The sequence below is a fragment of the Ranitomeya variabilis genome, chromosome 6 (genome assembly GCF_051348905.1).
Source record: "Ranitomeya variabilis isolate aRanVar5 chromosome 6, aRanVar5.hap1, whole genome shotgun sequence".
Lineage (NCBI taxonomy): Eukaryota > Metazoa > Chordata > Amphibia > Anura > Dendrobatidae > Ranitomeya > Ranitomeya variabilis.
Window position 1 is genome coordinate 46,919,641 of NC_135237.1, and position 14,096 is coordinate 46,933,736.

The following is a 14,096-nucleotide window of genomic DNA, read 5'->3' on the forward strand; positions in this document are numbered from 1 at the left end:
TCTCCCCCACCTCAATGTAGATTGTAAGCTCACACGAGTAGGGTCGTCTTATTGTGCTTTAATTATTGTATTGTTAATGTTGTTACTTATGACTTGCGTTTGAAACTGTTAAACTGTAAAGCGCTGCAGAATATGTTGGCGCTATATAAAGATTATTATTATACCCCAGATATGGATTATTGCGTGGGACTTGACTGTATGGCGGACAGGTATGGATATATTGTTGGTTTTTTATTTTGACATTTTTTTACAGGAGATCGAGGGCTTCGCTTGGAATGGCAGAAGAATAAGTATAGAAAAACTGTTTATATTGTTTTATTTCATTAAAATACTTATTTCTTAAGGGGTGTGTTTTATTAACCCTTTAACTGTAGGATTAGTAATGGAGAGGTGTTTTATTGACATCTCTCCATTACTAAGGCTTGTTTCACATTTCCATCTTGTGACGGCCATCATGCTGCGTCGGTGCGACGTATCGACGGGCGTCGTGAAAAGATTGGTAAACGGATGTAACGCATCCAGTAGGACCTGAATTTCAATGTAGAAAATTCGAGAGAGAGAGAGATAGAGACACAATTTAGAAAATTAGAGAGAGAGAGAGAGAGACACACACAATGTAGAAAATTCGAGAGACACACACAATGTAGAAAATTCGAGAGAGAGACACACATAATGTAGACAATTTGAGAGAGAGAGACAATGTAGACAATTCGAGAGAGAGACACACACACAATGTAGACAATTCGAGAGAGAGAGACACACACAATGTAGACAATTCGAGAGAGAGACACACACACAATGTAGACAATTCGAGAGAGAGACACACACAATGTAGACAATTCAAGAGAGAGAGAGACACACACACACACACAATGTAGACAATTCGAGAGAGAGAGACACACACACAATGTAGACAATTCGAGAGAGAGAGACACACACAATGTAGACAATTCGAGAGAGAGAGACACACACAATGTAGACAATTCGAGAGAGAGAGACACACACAATATAGACAATTCGAGAGAGAGAGAGACACACACACAATGTAGACAATTCGAGAGAGACACACACAATGTAGACAATTCGAGAGAGAGAGAGACACACACAATGTAGACAATTCGAGAGAGACACACACAATGTAGACAATTCGAGAGAGAGAGAGACACACACAATGTAGACAATTCAAGAGAGAGAGAGACACACACACACACAATGTAGAAAATTCGAGAGAGAGAGAGACAATGTAGAGAGAGACGAGAGAGAGAAAAAAAAAAAGAGAGAAAATTTTTCCCTGCCTTGAAAATCCTTCCGGGCATGCTCACAGAAAAAACGTGATACGTCGCTGGATTCCTGTGTGTGACGGTCAGCAACAGATCCTGCGCCCATAGGCTTCCATTATAGCCGACGACGGATAGCACAGGACCCGTCGCTGAGCGATTTTCCGACGTGCACAAAAAACATTCCTCTAAACGTTTTCTCCGCACGACGGACCACTATTTTATGATGGATCCAGTGCACGACGGATGAAACGGATGGCCATGCGTCACAATCCATTGCTAATACAAGTGTATGGGAAAAAACAGGATCCTGCTGAAAAATTTGCATCCTGTTTTTTCAAAACTCGACGGATTATGACGGGAGGAAAAGACAGAAGTGTGAAAGAGGCCTAAGCCGGCTTAATGTCACCTTACAAAAAATACACAAAATTCAATTAAATAAGTGCAGAAAATTTACCCAGGTTTTTAACATACAAACGCTGTTAAATTCAATTTAGAAATCTGTGTGTGGAATCCTCAAATATGTAACATTCACATTTAGTTTTTTGAAAAGTTTTTTTTTTCTTTTTGGAAAGGATCCTTATCATATTCCTGCACAAAAAGCTCTTTGAAAAGTCTTCCAATTAATTTCTATGGAAAATCCACTTTGCTGTTTGAATCAGGATTTTTTTTCCTCCTAAACAGGTTTAAAAAAAAAAACAAAAAAAAACAACAAAAAACTCCAAAACAGGAGGATTTCCATTAGCGTTTTCCACTTGAAACGTGTGAACGGAGCCTAAAGGCCCCGTCTCACTAAGCGAGATCGCTAGCGAGATCGCTGCTGAGTCACAAGTTTTGTGACGCAACAGCGACCTCCATAGCGATCTCGCTATGTGTGACACGTACCAGCGACCAGGCCCCTGCTGCGAGATCGCTGGACGTGTCGGAATGGCCTGGACCTTTTTTTGGTCGTTGAGGCCCCGCTGACATCGCTGAATCGGTGTGTGTGACACCGATCCAGCGATGTCTTCACTGGTAACCAGGGTAAACATCGGGTTACTAAGCGCAGGGCCGCGCTTAGTAACCCGATGTTTACCCTGGTTACCAGCGTAAATGTAAAAAAAAAAAAACACTACATACTCGCCATCTGATGTCCGTCAGGTCCCTTGCCGTCTGCTTCCTGCTCTCACTGACTGCCGGCCGTACAGTGAGAAGTGAGAGCACAGCAGTGACGTCACCGCTGCACTCTGCTCTCAGTGTACGGCGGCTCAGTCAGAGCAGGAAGCAGACGGCAAGGGACCTGGACACCGAAAGGCGAGTATGTACTGTTTGTTTTTTTTGGTAACCAGGGTAAACATCGGGTTACTAAGCGCGGCCCTGCGCTTAGTAACCCGATGTTTACCCTGGTTACCCGGGTGCTGCAGGGGGACTTCGGCATCGTTGAAGACAGTTTCAACGATGCCGAAGTCGTTCCCCTGATCGTTGGTCGCTGGAGAGAGCTGTCTGTGTGACAGCTCCCCAGCGACCACACAACGACTTACCAACGATCACGGCCAGGTCGTATCGCTGGTCGTGATCGTTGGTAAATCGCTTAGTGAGACGGGGCCTTAAGGGATAGAATGCCATCATCTCACTCTTGGGACGCGTGCAGTCAAGCGTATATAGTCAGTCTATATATGCTGTCTATGTGCAAAACTGATAGCATAGGTACAACACAAGGACCAGTGCAAGTCAATGTGGTCGCTTTTACACACAGGGACTAGTGATGAGCGAGTATACTCGTTGCTCGGGTTGGGTGATCTCCGACTAAGGGCTGTCCCACACGTCCAGATAATTCCGGTACCGGAATAAATCGGTACCGGAGTTATCCGTGTCCGTGTGCCTGGGAACTCACGGAGGCCATACTTGCGGCACACGTGTGCCGCCCGTATGGCGAGTGGGTACCACACGGAGCGTGTGGTACCCACTCTGCATGGTGCTGAAGCTGCGATTCATATCCTCTCTGCAGTAGCGTTTGCTGCAGAGAAAATATGAAGAATAGTGTTTAAAATAAAGATCTATGTGTCCGCCGCCCCCCCACCCCCTGTGCGCCCCCCCGCTGGTCAGAAAATACTTACCCGGGTCCCCCGTCGGCTGTCGCTCCTTCCTGGTCTGGCCGCGGCTTCTCCTGCATGCGGTCACGTGGGCCCGATCATTTACAGTCATGAATATGTGGCTCCACCTCCCATAGGGGCGGAGCCGACTATTCATGATTGTAAATGATCGGCCCCACGTGACCGCATACAGTAAGCCGCGGCCAGACCAGGAAGGAGCGAGGGAGCGGGTAAGTATTTTCTGACCAGCGGGGGGGCGCACAGGGGGTGGGGGGGCGGCGGACACATGGATCTTTATTTTTAACACTATTCTTCATATTTTCTCTATAGCAAACGCTGCTACAGGGAAGATATGAATACCGGCTTCAGCACCATGTGGGGGGGACAGCGCTTACTGTAGCGCTGTCTCCTGCACGCCACACGGACCCCAGACGGAGAATGTCCGTGTGAGGTCCGTGTTTTACGCGGACCCATTGACTCTATTGGGTCCGTGTAAAACGTGCGCTCCCACGAACACTGACATGTCTCCGTGTTTGGCACACGGAGACACGGTCCGCAAAAAATCAATGACATCTGAACAGATGCATTGATTTTTATGTGTCTACGTGTGTCAGTGTCTCCGGTACGTGAGGAAACTGTCACCTCACGTACCGGAGCCACTGACGTGTGAAACCGGCCTAAGATATAGTTTTCATCGCCTCTGTTGCATGATTTACGGCTGCCAGATAAGCTGAATACATGTGAGGAATGCCTGTTTGTTAGGGAATTCCCACATGTATTCAGCCTGTCCATCAGTCGTAAATCATGCAACTGAGGCGATGAAAACGAAATCTCCGAGCCATAACAAATACTCGGAGATCACCCGAGCAACGAGTATATTCGCTCATCACTAATAACAGGGACCAATCGTCTACTTGTTAAAAAAAAAAAAAAAAATCACAGCATGCGCTACTTTGAGCCGTATTTTGGATCAAACTTGCCTACTGTAAATCAATGGTGCTCAAAATAACGGATCTAATACCGGTTACCATACATATGGCATCCAATTTTTAACCAATCCATTGCAATAATCCTAGCAAACTGTATTTAATCTTTTATTATTTAGACAGATGTAAAAAAAAAACAGGACACACGAATGGCATATGGATAGCAATACGGATGAAAAATCGTATTTTTTCACGACAGAAAACGGACGTTTTTGCATACGTTTGTCTGAACCCGGCCTTATGCCGGCGCAATAATCGACCAACACAGAATTGCTATGAAGCAGCAGTCTGTGCATCCTTATTTGATATATTTTTCTCCAATTTGTTCCACTTTTTTTTTTTTTATTTTGCGCTGTTGCATTTTTTTTGTTATAACTAAATTCACTTTTTTTATTGCGATTTACAAAAAGCTGCAGAAATGCGAAAGTTTCTTCTTTTCCTGTATCATATATGCAAACTTCAATAAAAATGTATTGTTTAAAAAAAAAAAAATGGATGCATTTTTCAATTAACCACATAGACTTCTATGGGCTAAAACTAAATCCATGAGAATATGCTACAGTTCTGTGCCCCAGAATAAAAGTGTGAACAGGCCCTGATACAGAAAGATGCGGAATCAATAAGCAATTCCTAGAATTCACGCCTCCTGTTAGGAACTTTTAACCTGTAATAACACTAATAAGTTGCATTAATAAAGCAGCAGTATTTTGCACGCACTCACGTGTCATCCACATCATCTTCCATAATCTTTCATTACTTGCTTCCCTTTACTTCCTCAGGAATCCTATAGAGATCCCACTCATAAATCACAACCATACAGACCCATGTGCATTGCCTGATAGAATCACAGCTCCAAAAATCCAGGAAACTTCACTCTTCTATATGTAGAAGCTCCCACCTAACTACATCAGTTAATGACCCCCCCCCCTTTAATCATGTGCAGACCCCAAAACTCCAGCTCACCTCAACTTTCCTTCCTGTCTGTGGATGAGAAAAAGGAAGAAGGGGACATGGGGGAGGTTAGGATCTGAGAGGGGAAGGAGGGCTCAGCTCAAAGACACTGCTTGTTTCCCTACAATTTGCTGGCAATCTGAGACTCAAGTGATACCCTTTCCTTCCCAGAGAGGCATGCAGCGCACATGGCTTACGTAACATGAGCCATGTGAGATGTTGGGGGAAAGAGACTGCAAAGCTTGAGTCCTATTTGGTCAAGAACTTTAGGAAAACTGGAAAAGGGTAAAAAACGTAAGATTGTGACTATGGGGATAACGTTACTATAGCCGGTCAGAAATGGTGCAATCAGTGGTGTAAATTGTATCTCATGGGCGCAAATGCGAAAGCTCCAACGGGGCCTCCTATTATTGCAAGTCTTTAAGGGTTCGCTCACATCTGCGTATAAATCGCCAAGTGCAATGTGATAAAAAAAAAATTAAAAATCGCATTGGGCTTGCACCAATGTTATTCAATAAGTCGGTAATTATCTGTGAGATTTTCCTCATCTAGAATCGGGCCGGGGAAAAAAAAAATCACAGCATACCGCGTAAAACATCCGAGACTCATCGATGCAAGTCAATGGGTACAAGAAAAAAAATCAGACGGCACGCAGACCATCCGTATGCCATCTGATTGTCATCCACAAATCTGAAAGAAAAAATAAAAATAAAACGATAGATAAATAAATGAAAGGTATTAGAATAGATAGATCTACTGTAGATATATAATGTCGCAAGTGCCCTACATATAATAAACTTACACCCCTTAGGGGATTTTATATGGCACTAAACGGCGTTTAACCTAATAAATGAATAAAGTAAAAAAATAATGTGGGTTTACCCCTATTTTTGGAAAACCAGCCAAGGTAAAGCAGACAGCTGTGAGCTGATATTATCAGGCTGGGAAGACCCCTGGTTATTGGGCACTTCCCAGCCTAAAAATACAAACCCGCAGTCACCCCAGAAGTGGAGCATCACATTGGATGTGCCAATTCTGACACTTCACTTTCACTCTTAGGCCGGTTTCACACGTCAGTGGCTCCGGTACGTGAGGTGACAGTTTCCTCACGTACCGGAGACACTGACACACGTAGACCCATTAAAATTAATGCGTCTGTGCAGATGTCATTGATTTTTTGCGGACCGTGTCTCCGTGTGCCAAACACGGAGACATGTCAGTGTTCGTGGGAGCGCACGTATTACACGGACCCATTAAAGTCAATGGGTCCGTGTAAAACACGGACCGCACATGGACGTTCTCCGTGTGCAGTCCCTGTGGCGTGCAGGAGGCAGCGCTACAGTAAGCGCTGTCCCCCCCACATGGTGCTGAACCCGCCATTTATATCTTCTCTGCAGCAGGGTTTGCTGCATAGAAGATATGAATAATAGTGTTTAAAAGAAAGATCTATGTGTCCGCCGCCCTCCCACCCCCTGTGCGCCCCCCGCTGTTCTGAAAATACTCACCCGCTTCCCTCGTTGGCTGTCGCTGTTTCCTGTCCTGGCCGCACCTTCTACTGTATGCGGTCACGTGGGGCCGCTCATTTACAGTCATGAATAGGCGGCTCCACCCCTATGGGCCTCACGTGACCGCATACAGTAGAAGGTGCGGCCAGGACAGGAAGCAGCGGCAGCCAACGAGGGAAGCGGGTAAGTATTTTCTGAACAGCGGGGGGGGCGCACAGGGGGTGGGAGGGCGGTGGACAGATAGATCTTTCTTTTAAACACTATTATTCATATCTTCTATGCAGCAAACGCTGCTGCAGGGAAGATATGAATCGCGGATTCAGCACCAGATGCTGGTACGTGTGGTACCCAGCACGGTGCGTGTGGTACCCAGTGGGCACACGGGCGGCACACATGTGCCGCAAGTGTGCCACACTGATGTACACCAGAAACGTAGGGGCACACGGGCACGGATAATTCCGGTACCGATTGTTTCCGGTACCGGAATTATCTGGACGTGTGAGACTGCCCTTACCAATAGCCCTGGTGCATTGGCAATCAGGGTAATGGTAGTTGGGGTTAATGTCAGCTGGGAATTGTCACAAAACACAGCTACTATCAAGCTCCAGTGTTAGTACTGGAGAGGCGCCTAGCAGACACCCCCATTACTAACCCAGTAAGTAAAAAGAAACCAACACACACAAAAAATGTATTTAAAAAAACACTCCCGACTTTTTTCCTGGTTCACCAATTTATTTTAAAAAATTACCCATGCAGGCCTGACATAGTCCAGGGAATCCACCATAGTCCACAAATGGAAACCTGAAAGACATAAAAAGAGAGAAATAAAAACAAGAGACTGTCCCTTGTTCACCAATTAATTAGAAAGCAAAGTTACCACGCAGATCCAATGTAGTCCAGCGCTTCCCAAGACGTTCCTCGATTCCGGCGATCAAAGGCTACCGAGACTCGTTTTGAGGTTCCATAAGCTTTAAGCAGCAGCCACCAGTGCTGAGCGAGTGTACTCGTTGCTTGGGTTTTCCAGAGCACGCTCTGGTGACCTCCGAGTATTTATGACTGCTCGGAGATTTAGTTTTCATCACAAGCAGCTGAATGATTTACAGCTACTAGCCAGGCTGAGTACATGTGGGGGTTGCCAGGGAATCCGCACATGTAATCAAGCTGGCTAGTAGCTGTTAATCATTCAGCTGCCACGATGAAAACTAAATCCCCGAGCAGTCATAAATACTCGGAGGTCTGGAAAACACGAGCAACGAGTATACTCGCTCATCACTAGCAGCCACCTCGGGCTTTTGCTGAGCTCCGCGACATCCGGCGACTGTAATGAGCGGTGATGTCAGTAATCTATGCCCGCTAGAGAGGACCACTGAGTACTGCCTACTCCCTGACTGATGGCATCTGAGTTTATCCTTTTGATTTTCCAGCCTAGCGTGACATCATCACTGTGAAGTGAAATGCATGTGCTGTTGAGCCAGGCCAGCTAATCAAATGAAGAACCTCAGGGTTGCTGTCAGATAAGAGGCAGGTCTCAGGGTTTCTGTCAAGTGGTCACAGATTACTGTATGTGCAATTAATGACAGAGGCAGCAGCCATACGGGAGGGCCTAGCAGTGATCAGCGGGTGCAGGAGCAAGTGCCATTCAAAAGTTTGCTATGGCCCTGAGCATAATAAAAACTAGCACCCTTTTGGTGTTACCCCATGCATGAGTCCTAAATGTCTACAGGTCACCTGTCCAGAATCTGTGGTCATGGACTAGAGCAGGGGTCCCCAACCTGTGGCTTAGAAGCCACAAGTGGCTTGCTGGCCCATGATGTGAAGATCGAGGCTGTCTGCCAGCTTGGTGCACTACCACCAGGTCTAGCAAACAGCTATGAAGAGCAAGTCTACAGATGGTGACTCTTAAGGTACCGTCACACTAGGCGATATCGCCAGCGATCCGTGACGTTGCAGCGACCTGGATAGCGATATCGCTGTATTTGACACGCAGCAGCGATCTGGATCCCGCTGTGAAATTGCTGGTCGCTGCTAGAAGGTCTGCACTTTATTTGGTCGCTAGGTCGCCGTGTATCGCCGTGTTTGACAGCAAAAGCAAGGATACCAGCGATATTTTACACTGGTAACCAGGGTAAACATCGGGTTACTAAGCGCAGGGCCGCGCTTAGTAACCCGATGTTTACCCTGGTTACCAGCGTAAAAGTTAAAAAAACAAACAGCACATACTCACCAGCGCGTCCCCCAGCCTCTGCTTCCTGACACTGACTGAGCGCCGGCCCTAAACTGAAAGTGAAAGCACAGCGGTGACGTCACCGCTCTGCTGTTAGGGCCGGAGCTCAGTCAGTGTCAGGAAGCAGAAGCTGGGGGACGCTGGGTGAGTATGTGCTGTTTGTTTTTTTAACTTTTACGCTGGTAACCAGGGTAAACATCGGGTTACTAAGCGCGGCCCTGCGCTTAGCAACCCGATGCTTACCCTGGTTACCCGGGGACCTCGGCATCGTTGGTCGCTGGAGAGCGGTCTGTGTGACAGCTCTCCAGCGACCAAACAGCGACGCTGCAGCGATCGGCATCGCTGTCGCTATCGCTGCAGCGTCGCTTAATGTGACGGTACCTTTAGGCTGCCGTCACACTATCAGTATTTGGTCAGTATTTTACATCAGTATTTGTAAGCCAAAACCAGGAGTGGGTGATAAATGCAGAAGTGGTGCATATGTTTCTATTATACTTTTCCTCTAATTGTTCCACTCCTGGTTTTGGCTTACAAATACTGTAAAATACTGACCAAATACTGCTAGTGTGACGGCAGCCTTAGGAGTAGCCCAGAACAGAAGATCATATCTGGATGCGCATATACTGGTTTGGGGGTTCAGAGGACATTTCACTCTGGTAAGCTGGAGATAGGATGATATTGCCAGTCAGAGGCAGTTCTTGAAGCTGGATGGGACAGTGTGGTGGGAGTGCTTGTTGAAGGTGGGTAAGGTTGGAAGCTCTGGATGTTGGTATACTGCCTCAGTGTGATTTCTATAGAAAAGCATTGGGTGTCATTATACCAGTAATGGGGGGCTCTGGGTGTCACCACTGTGAGAAGGGCAGGAGCCTATTGTGGCTCACGACCGTCTTTCACAGCTGAATGTGTATCACCCCTACTCTGGAACCCTCTACCACAACACATCAGACTCTCGCCTACCATCGAAATCTTCAAAAAGAACCTGAAGACCCACCTCTTCCGACAAGCCTACAACCTGCAGTAACCACCGATCAACCAAACCGCTGCATGACCAGCTCTATCCTCACCTACTGTATTCTCACCCATCCCTTGTAGATTGTGAGCCCTCGCGGGCAGGGTCCTCTCTCCTCCTGTACCAGTTATGACTTGTATTGTTTAAGATTACTGTACTTGTTTTTATTATGTATACCCCTCCTCACATGTAAAGCGCCATGGAATAAATGGCGCTATAACAATAAATAATAATAATAATAATAATAATGTGGCTTTCAAGGTCAGAAAGGTTACCGTAGGTCAGAGCACTGCAGGGCCATGCTGTCAGATGTCAGCGTGATCCTGCAGCTGTGACTTTTGACCGGTAGTACAGTAAATCATTATCAGGGAGCGGTTCCCACACTGTCAAATGATTGGCTGTGATCAGAGGTAAAAAGTTTATTTGCGGTCACTGGCATCAGTTGAAAGGACTACTACTCCCATCAGCCTACACCTGCTGCCGCTAATAACAGCGAGAGCAGGCGGCAGCTGATGGGAGTATTCATCAGCCGCTGCCTGTGCACTAACTAAATAATAATAATAAAAATACTCCTTGAATTCCCCTGTATTTTGGTTATCAAGAATTGAGTGGTCTCCACGCTGTTTTTTTAAATTACTTTAAAAAATAATGAAAAAAAACAGCTTGGGGTCCCCCCCATTTTTGACAACAATCCAAGCAAAAGAAGACACCTGGGGGCTGGTATTCTGACGCTGGTAAGGGACCATGGATGTTGGCTCCCCTAGCTTAAAAAAACAGAGCGCAGCTGCCCAGAAAAGGCACATCTATTACATGCGCCACTTCTGGCTCTTTGCCCAGCTCTTCCCACTTGCCCTATAGTGATAGAAAGTGGGATTCATATTTGTGGGGTTGATGCATAGAGGCATCTATAAGACACCTAACCATTACTAATCGTATAATTGTATTGTAAATAATGACACAGCCAGAATAAAGATCTTTATTTGAAATATAAACAAAAACACGTTTCCTTTTTATTTAAAACTAACAAACACAGTTAAACTCACCTAATGCCCATTGCATTAAAGCCCTCGTCTCCTGTAATACTTAAAAAATAACAATATCCCTCACCTGTCCGTCATTCTGTCCTGCGCTGTAATCCATGTCTGGATGTAGCCAAGATGCGATCCTCCAGACTGAGAACCATTGGGGAATGAGCTGCTTCGAGCACAGCCTCAGTGACCAACAGTGATGTCATCGAGGTTACCACCGGTAACTGAGGCTGCATTCCCAGAAAGGGCCCTGAACTGTGGGGACCTCAGTGAGATCACCGCTAGCACACTGACAATTAGTCTCACGGTGCAGAGGTGAGCTCACCGCAGTTCACTGGGAGAAATTTCTTGATTTCTGTTCTTGATAACCAACCTCGCTAAAGCTGACAGCTAAGGGTTGCAGCCCGCAGCTATCAGCTTTGCCTGGCTGGTTATCAAAAATACAGGGGAACCCACGTAATTTTTTTTTTAAATTATGTATTTAGGGCACAGGTGCCGGCTGATGAATACTCCCATCTCGCTCTCATTAGCTACAGCAGGCGTCGGCTGATGGGAGCAGTACTCTCATCAGCTGACGCCAGTGACTGAAGGTAAACTTTTTACCTCCGATCACAGCGGTGTGCTCACCCTGTCATTAGACAGCATGGGAACCGTGGCTCTCTGACCGGCGGTAATGATTTTACTGCTGATCAGAGGCAATGTTTTCTACGCTGTCATGCACATGACAGCATGGCAGATACTGGATGTTCTGGCCCCCCATTTAAGTAAATGGGGTCCGGGTTCGACTGGGGTACTGTTCTATTACATGAGCCAAACCTTTTTTTTTATTTTTCACCGAACCTGCCAAACCCGAACATCCAGGGGTTCGCTTATCTCTACTGCTGAATGGATGGCAGCTAGATATCTCTGCAGGGTTGGATAGTAGAGAAGGCTAAGTCAGGGCTTGTTATTGCAGGAGATATGATACATTTTGGAGTGTAGGGGGTTTCTCTAGTAACATGTGATGGCCATTAATATAACATTCACAAGCTGCCTTGTATTGTGAATAATGAGAATCATTCACTTCTGACAGTCACATGGGCTTTCTACAAAAGCAATAATTGCCAAATTGCTCTGTGCTGCCTTCTGTAGTAAATTCATTCGCTCCAGAATACGGACTTGTGGACATGTGCCAGGTGCGGTATGAAGAAGTATTTTCATACATTCAAATTAGTGGGTGCCATTAATTGCAATCCTAGATCTGATATTTTTTATTAGGAACCTCTAAAATCTTTCCTTCATTCATTTGTATCTTCTGTAGGAGCATTATTATCCATCTGCAGCGAGGTCTTACATCTATGGAAGCACATGGGTCACTGATCCGGTTTTTGTGTTTGTGTAGGTAAATGGCTCTGAGCTGAGTCAGATTTCAGTGTTTTAAAACCTGTTCTCCTGGTATTTATGACCCTGAATGGTGGTTTCTTTAAAATGGCTCCAGTCAGCCCCGGTTATTTCCTCAGCTGTCTCCTCCGTGTCCAAATAAGCTGTCCATGTCCTTATGATACCTCTACATGTGAATGTATGTTTTTTCTTGGAGCCCTCTGGATTATGGTCCACAAGAAAATCTGAGTAAAGTTCATTTAAGGGGTTCATAACCATCTCATGGCAGAAGGATGGCTCTGTGGGTAGCACTGTTGCTTTGCAGCGCTCGGGTCCTGGATACAAATCCCACCAAGGACATCATCTGTAAGGAGTATGTATGTTCTCCTTGTGTTTGCGTGGGTTTCTTCCGAGTTCTCCGGATTCTGCTCTCACTCCAAAGACACACTGATAGGGAATTTAGATTGTGAGCTCCTATGGGCACAGAGATGATGATGGCTAAAAAAGCAAGTAATTGAAATAACTATGGTAACTCTCTACCACATGCTGCTGCTTTAGCTTTGGTGAAAGCCAGTATAAGGACCATGGTTCTCCTGATCCTAACTTTACAGTCTTAGATATGTCTATAAGGCAATTAAGTTTGGATGAGGAAACCCATGGCCACTATGTGCATCTTGGTCTCTACTTGGCCCATGAAAAATGGATGTGTGACCCCCGACTTACAACTAAGTTGATAGGCGGCACTTCTAGCAAATTGAACATCCAAAGTCCCACCCAATTACTGGGTGGGTTTGGCAGCTGTGAGGCAGTGAGGGGGATTTTATGTGAGGGTTAATATGTATCCTCCAGGATGCAGACGGAGTACTATTAAACCCACTGGAGTGCCTTGTGTTCACAGTAGGACGCCTGTGAGTCACAAGAAAAAATAAAAGAATGAGTGGATTGGGTCCAAGTAGAGACTCAGTCATATTTTTAGGAAAACCCGTTAAGGGCTTTTATTTTTAGAGGGATTTGCCGGTTTGGTAGTGGGGCGTATCCCTCTCTCCATTCCGGGTTTTGGAAGTGGCCCTATGGCCACAATTCCATTTAAATCTGTCAGTTTTGCCTTGGGGATGTCAGTGTTGGAGTTTGCAAGCTGCAGAGCAGGTGGCTCTGTGCAACTCAGGTCTTTGTGGAGCTAACACAGAGCCAGGGACTTCCAGACGGCTGACGCACCCAAGAGACACAGCGGTGCCATAGTCCACGGCAACAGGTTTTGAGTTTTCGACTGTGTTTATGGAAACTCGGCTGCAAATCGGAGGACAGCACTCCTATGTGTGAGTTTTTGGACATTAAAAGACACTTGCTTTGAACTTTTCTGTGGTCCCTGCCTATCTGTCGCACTGCACCAACCCCGCTGCGCTACACAGGCTATCAGGAATCTCGCTGTCTTTAGGCCGAATTCAGATATCTATGAAACACGGTCTAAGTATGGAGAGTGAAGGCCAGAATGGTCACGGGTGTCCTGACCCGAACTCAACAGCTTCATATATGACTGTCACAGTCCTTACTTACTCAGACAATGTGTCATGGAGGTCTGAATTTGGCCTTATGTTCAGCTCATCGGCTTCATCCGCAAAAGGTACTTTGCATATTTAGATGTCCGGTTTTTACATACGAGTGCTATCTGTGATTTTTATGGATAG

At 45.9% G+C, this 14,096-nt stretch overlaps 1 protein-coding gene across 2 annotated transcripts in view; it reads right to left on the reverse strand.

Annotated features, from left to right (window-relative positions):
- PRTFDC1 (phosphoribosyl transferase domain containing 1) overlaps window positions 1-5,513 on the reverse strand; it is a 46,671-nt gene extending 41,158 nt beyond the window's left edge. The window contains exon 1 of one of the 2 annotated variants that reach the window (XM_077268392.1): window positions 5,299-5,513. The gene's annotated coding sequence lies outside the window, so the exon portion shown is untranslated. Of the gene's footprint in view, window positions 1-5,056; window positions 5,245-5,298 lie in introns of those variants that run through there. The other variant, XM_077268393.1, reaches the window with a different exon arrangement.
- Window positions 5,514-14,096: the final 8,583 nt, after the last annotated feature.